The sequence below is a fragment of the Phascolarctos cinereus genome, unplaced genomic scaffold, assembly GCF_003287225.1.
Source record: "Phascolarctos cinereus isolate Bilbo 61053 unplaced genomic scaffold, phaCin_HiC Scaffold_1;HRSCAF=81, whole genome shotgun sequence".
Classification (NCBI taxonomy): domain Eukaryota; kingdom Metazoa; phylum Chordata; class Mammalia; order Diprotodontia; family Phascolarctidae; genus Phascolarctos; species Phascolarctos cinereus.
This window is the reverse complement of record NW_027555514.1, coordinates 193316522-193323060: the sequence shown is the minus strand read 5'-3', so window position 1 is coordinate 193323060 and position 6539 is coordinate 193316522. Positions and strand designations below refer to the sequence as shown.

At 49.0% G+C, this 6539-nt stretch overlaps 1 protein-coding gene across 5 annotated transcripts in view; it reads left to right on the top strand.

The window, feature by feature from the left end:
• The first annotated feature begins 371 nt into the window (after positions 1 to 371).
• Positions 372 to 6539, top strand: part of TSPAN9 (tetraspanin 9) — a 240270-nt gene continuing 234102 nt past the window's right edge. For 2 of the 5 annotated variants that reach the window (XM_021001546.2, XM_078155940.1), the window contains exons 1-2: positions 1328 to 1632; positions 4713 to 4777. The gene's annotated coding sequence lies outside the window, so the exon portion shown is untranslated. Of the gene's footprint in view, positions 476 to 1327; positions 1633 to 4712; positions 4778 to 6539 lie in introns of those variants that run through there. The other 3 variants (XM_078155942.1, XM_021001549.2, XM_021001548.2) reach the window with 3 other exon arrangements.

The following is a 6539-nucleotide window of genomic DNA, read 5'->3' as shown; positions in this document are numbered from 1 at the left end:
GTCTTGAGATTTAAGTGGATTACCGTTCACTGAATGATTGGATGTGGTTATTATAGAGGGAAGTGCCACCAATGATCAGTTTTGTTGGGGGGGGAGAGGGGGAACTTCACACGATACTCCCCTCCCCTCCCCCACAAGCAGTGCAAGTCTGCCCTGAAATCAACTTTTAAAAAACAAATTTGCTTGAGGAAGTATAGGAGGAGCCTTGGGATATAAGGTCCCCTTAGTAGGAAGACAGAGACTCTGGGACTCTGGACACTGTGAGGCTTTGCTAGGGAGGCAAAAGAGGTCAACAGGGAGGAGCTTACCTGGGAAAGAACCCCCTGCTAGCTTTCTATTTTGATTATTCTGTCTCACAGGGAAGTGCGTAAACCTCGTTGTTTCTAAGCGGATGGAGTGTAAGTGCTGAATTTTGGTTCGATGGGACAAAATCTAGTTGCTGTGCTCTAGTTCCAGTTCTTTTATGAAACTTCAGGTGAGTATTCCTGGAAAAGCTGATGTTTGGGCATAAGTGAGGATAGGTGGGCAGCTGTGGTCACAGAAAAGGCCAAGAGACTTAGAGCAGGGAAGCATTTGGAGTGGTTCTTGGGAGTTGAGTCCAGCTGCCCTAGTCCTCTAGCCTGTCACCCCTGTACCTTGCTGCTGACGTGTGAAATTAAAGGGAGAAGGTTAGGAGTCATAGACCGGCTCTGGGCTTTGTTTGGTGTGTCTATCGAGGATTAAATTACCTATAGGTAGTGTTGTTTAGTGGGAGGCTCACTGGATTTGGTATCAGAAGACCTGGATTTGAATCATGGTTCTGTTACCTGTGTGACCACTCAACGTTTCCTCTCCGTGTCTCAAAAATAAAGTTGTCGAGTGGCTGGACTACGAGATCTCCATCTAAGGACCCTTTCCTCTCTACCAATCATCCTAAGACAGAGTGTGAAGGAGCAGAATGAAGTGGGGCCGGGGCAGGAGAAGGCAGGAGAGGGCAGGACGTCCCTGCGCCCCGAAGGTTGCGGTTCTCTGCAGCACCTCCATTCCTTGTTCATCTCCCCTTCCTCCAGAGGACTAGTCAATCATCTTTCCCCACTCTGGAAGACCTTCAGCTCCTCCCCCGAATCTGTTCTTTCCTTCTCCTAGAAAGCCCTTCCCTTTCATTTCTCCTCCCTAAGCTCGCCCTCCTCTTCCTTCGGTCTCCCCTCCTCTTTTCTCTCTTCCACTCCCCGCTCTCCAGGGCACTCCATCCCCCTCCTCCGCGCGGGGTGCAGTCTCAGCCCTAGTCCAGCCTTCCCGGGAAGCCACAGCCCCGCCCCCTCCCCCAAAGGAGCCCCCCGCTCCGCCCCCCGTTTCCACTGGCGGTGGCGGCGGCGGCGGCTGGAGCGGGAGTCTGGGCGGCGGCTGGAAGCTTCATTCCAGCCCCCCCAACCCCCACTCCTCCGCCCGCCGGGAGGCCGGGGCCCCGGCTCGGCCAGGGCGGCGGCGGGGCTGGGGCGCTGGCCCCAGGGCCGGCCGAGCGGGCAAAGTTGCGGAGACTCCGGCAGCCCCTGGAAGAAGGAGGGGCGGGGAGGGCCGGTGCGGGCCGGCCAGCCCGGACGGAGCGTTCCCCCGGCCCGGCCAGAGGGGCCAGGACAGGGAGAGGAGGGAGCGGTAGGAGGAGGGCGGGGTGTCCGGGTAGGGGGAGGGGGCGCGGGAGAGGAGAAAGAGGGCGCGGGGGTCGGGGGTACTCATGGTGCCAAGAAGGGCTGGGAGAGGGCACAAGGAGAGGGGAGGGGGGAGGATATTAGCGAAGTTTCTTAGAATGGGGAGAATGGGATAGAGAGGAGAGTTAAGAAAGTCTGAGTAATGGGGAGGGTTAGCTTTGGGACAGGAGGCAAAATGGGGTGCTGGGACGTGGGTGGGGGAGGGAGGGAGGGAGAGCATATTGGAGAACCTGGGTCAGGAGGCACGATGGGGTGCTGGGATGTGGCGGGGAGAGCATTGTGGAGAGCCTAGGGCAGGAGGCAGAATGGGGTGGTGGGTTGTGGGGAGGAGGGCATATTGGAGAACCTGGGGCAGGAGGCAGGATAGGGTGTACTATGTAGGGTGAGGGAGGTGGGAAGGTGGGGGAGGAATAGAGGGCGAATAGGAGAGCCTGGAGCAGGAGGCAAGGCGGGATGGTGGGATGTGGGTTGAAGGCGGTCATTTTTGAAGAGCCAAGAGGCAGGAGTCAGGACGGGGGTGAAGGAGGGCATTTTTGGAGTGCTGGGGCAGGAGGCAGGACGGGGTGGTACTATGTAGGGTGAGGGAGGAGGTAAAGTTAGGGAAGAGAGAGGGCAGAGCCCTCTTGGAGAGCCTGGGGCAAGAGGCAAGATGGGGTGGTAGGGTAGGAGTGAAGAGATTTAGAAGAAGCCCACTAATCTGGTGGGCACTTCTGGTTGAGTGTGAGGAAAGATTGGAGTAGGCAGAGGATTACTGGGGACAGGGCAGGCCTTCTGAGCCCTGGGAGAATACCTACATTGACACCATTAATGTTAGTGAAGGTTAAGATCATGTAGGGATGTAAGAAGGGTTTTAGAAATGTTATTATTCACGCTGAGTTTCAGAGGGCTTGACTGGCCCCCAAGTTGCAGAGCTAAGTGTCAGATATGGCTTACTTACCTAGGCCTACTCACTGTTCGGATTCCTAGTATAACTCTGTTTTGCTCTGGGGAGGGGGCTCACAGGGTTGCTGTCCTGTAGTGTCTACCTTCATTCCCTTTTCACACCCATCCCCATGTAGCTTCATAAGGAGATTATTTTGGAGCAGTCCAAGGCCTGGGAGGTAGCCAATCCGCCTGCATGAGTTCGGAGGTTTAAAAAGTTTCTGCATGTTTTTTTTTTAAATTAAACTAGAGAAGAATTTACTTTTTTTCATAGAATTGTGCCACAGAATGTTAGGACTGGACGAAACTTGAGAGCTCAAGTCCAACTTCATTTTATAGGTGAAGAAACTGAGCGGCAGGGAGGTTCTGTTTAATGACTTGCCTATGGTCGGTCAGTCAGTAAATTTCACAGCTGGAACATATTTCCTCTCAGCCTTGTGCTCTGAATTTGTGTATCTTGGATCTGGAGCTTCTGTATCTCTTCCTTGTTTGAGAAAGATGCAGTTCCCTTCCTTGACCTCTCCCCAAGAATTCTTGCAGTTTCTGTGACTGATCAGAGCCATTAGGAAAATGGGAGAGGCCTCTGGCTGCCATCTTTGTAAGTGGGGAAGCAGGATTATGTCCCCAAACATGACTGAACTTTTAAGCCTTTTCCTGCCTCTATCACTAAAATTAGATAGAAACATACGGGGGCCTGCTCGTACTTGGGGAGAGGGGAAGAGCCTAAAAGTATCCCCTTAAAGCCTTTGTTCTATAAGATTCCACTTCTTTTCTTTTCTTTCTGCTCCCTTCCTCCCATTCTTTGCAGAGATCTGATGGCAGAGATCCCACTTCTTCAAGAAGCTTTCCTTGACTAGCTGAGAGGAAGCGTAGATTTGTGCTCAAATCCAGCTTATGCAACAATATTTCTTTCCCTGACAAGTATATCCGTAGAGACATTCCTGTGTATCACATTATTGAGAAGTATAGTTAACTTTTCATTATCTAGGGGATGAGAGTAGTGTTACAGAGAGCTAAGTTATAGCTAATAGAAAACAGTTTAAACCCCTAGACCATTTATTTATATTTGGCTTAGGAATGCAGTTAGAGAGACAGATATTTATACCCACCCCCTCCCCTTTGGCCCAGCCCTGGTAGTACTGACTCAGCTGGGCCTCCATGGGGAAGGAAGGGGATCTGGATGATTAAAATTCTCCTGATTAAAGTTAACTGTAACAGTCTGAGGTTTGTGTTTGCCTCATCTCAGTTAGCCTTTAAGCTGCTTGTGGCCATATCTCCTTTCTAAATCAATAAGCGGATATTTATTAACAAGTATTACCTGTTATTTGCCTGACCCTGTGTTGGATACTGGGATATAAAGAAATCCTAAGACCCAGTCCTTAATTAGGCTGAAACCTGTTTGGGAAGATATATATATACCACACACACCGCCCCCACCCACCACACACAGAACTGTATTGAGGGTTATGTGATAAATACCAAATGGGTAATCTTTATCATTCAGCAGGATTTATAGAATACCTACAGTGTGCCTAGCACTAGGTTAAGAGGAGTGGGGGAATGCAGAGCCATACAATAGGGTCTTTGCCATTCAAGACCTTGTAATCTAATTGTGAAGGAAGATTTGCAAACATGAAATGAAAGAACATAGGAATGTCCTCCACTACTACCACCACCACTTTTGTCTATCATATGGTCCAGGGGGCATGCCTGTAAGTCCTTGGTGGTAAGCGGATTGCCCTAAGCCTGGCATCTGAATGCTTAACCCCTTTTGCCCCAGCCTACCTTTTTAGCCTTTGCTACTAGTATCCCACCCATGTGAGTCTTCTCCAAGTTAATTCATTGTCCCCTGAAGATGTGACCCAGCAGTCATTTGGCACTTAATTGTTCATTATTTAACTGTTTCACATAGACTGAAGGCTTCTTCAGCCAGGAATCATATCGCATGCTATTTCTGTCTTGTAGCACCTAGCACAGTGCTGGACATAGCTAAGGTGCTCAGTGAATGTGTATCAAATTAATGATGGGTGACCACTGGCTTCAAAGGAAGAGGGTCAGTCCCAGCTTCTCTAGAATGACTGCTTATGGAAGCCTCTTTTTCCACAGGAAGACCTCCAGATCACCTGTTGTCTGTAAGCAGCCAGGACATTTGCAGGAGGACCAGAAGACAGGTCAGTAGGATGTTTGAGGAAGCCTGTAGTATAAATGCTGCCTAAAGGTTTACTTACTTCTTGATTGGGTAGTAGGAGATGAGAGGACCCCATCTTCTTAGTAGGGGATGGAATGACTGGGTTTTAGGGACTTGGAGGAGAGAGAATTATATACCCTTATTATTTCGAATTAGGAACTAACACCACTGTTAACTTATACAGTCATTCTAGCCTTTGCCAACTGTTGGGACTATACAGAAGGAGCAGAGGGAAGCAGGAAAGGCCTGTTAATTTCCTGCTTCCCACCCTTGAAAACCCTGGGGGAGCCAGGGTGGAACAACTGAGTGGAATACCCAGGATGCCTGGCCACTGGGTAGAATTTGCAAGGAGTCAAGGCCACTCCTTCTCTTCTCCCTTCTCCCCCATCCCCTTCATAGGCCTCTTGGTAAACGTCATGCAGACCTCATGATGTTTTTTCCCCCTCCTGCTGGGTAACCAACACATTTTTTGCTCCTTGGTGGCTCTTTGCCAGGAAATTTGCTTCCTTGTGAGTCCCAGCAGGGTGGCCTTGGAGTGGAGCAGGCAATAGATGAGTCTTCTGTTGATCCTGAGTTGTAGTCATTTTGCACATTGCCTGCAGGTCTGGTACCCACAATATCACCTTTGTTGTCCCTGCAGAAATGTTGGGCAGGTCTCCTCCTGGGCTGCTCCCTGGGAGTGACCCAGGGGAGATTTGGTTTCATGTACTTGCAGGCCACGTTGGAAAGGAGTGGGAATGTATGAGTTCCTGTTTTAAGAAACTCCCTCCTCATCAGTGGTCTCAATGGCTATCAGTTTTCAGCTGTGCTGCTTTGGGATTTGGGGTGCTGCCTGTGTTTGGGTAGTCAAATGCAGCCGTGCAACATGGCATGGATCTGAAAGAAATCAGGTCAAGCTGGAAATCAGGATGTGGATAAAGAAAAACTTGAATATGAAAGGAAAATTATACTCACTTTGCTGAGTATAATCTTCAGATTTTTCAGGCTTCTGGTCTTTGGGGAAGAGTGGCAACATCTTTAATTTGTGGAAGGGTTTGGAGTGAGTGCAGAAACTTGAATCACCCAGTTTCTGGTGGAACCAACTTGGATGAAGCTCTGAGAAGAACTCGAGTGGGTCTTCACTGCCCTGCAAGATCAGACAGCACCTGAAACCATTACTTCTCTTCTTGCCCCTCTCCATTCTCCCCTCCCCTGAGTGTTTTGATCTTCAGATCCTAGTGTCTGAAAAAGCCTCTGTGGTCTTTTGTTTCTTGTCCTTTGCTGTTCAGTATGAGGTTTTGAAAGGCACAAAGTTAATAAGTAATCTTAAAAAAACTGCTTTCAGTTGAAAGCTGGGGGATGGGGAGAAAGAGCTTGTTTACAGAGATGGTATGGATCACCTGGCTAGTAATTAGGTCTTTGTATTCCAATTGTAAATCAGTGGTGGGTGTGTTTTGATTATAAATCAGTACTTAAATTTTAACTAGATATTGGAGATGTCCAGTTATCATCTTGGATGGACCCTGGCCTTTCAAGTGAGTAAATTTAGCATCATCTATGGTCAAAAGTTGATTATTTACCCTGAATTTCTCTTTTCCCCAACCTCCAGGCATAAAAGTGTACCTTAGTACTGTTTGTAGGGTAAAACTGGGAAAGCATTGGGGACCAGAAGTGTGAGTGTAAGTATGAGTGTATGTGTCTGTGAGTGTTGTGTCTGTGTATGTGGCTGCCTTCTGGCACATATATTGTTTTGTTTGACTTGGAGT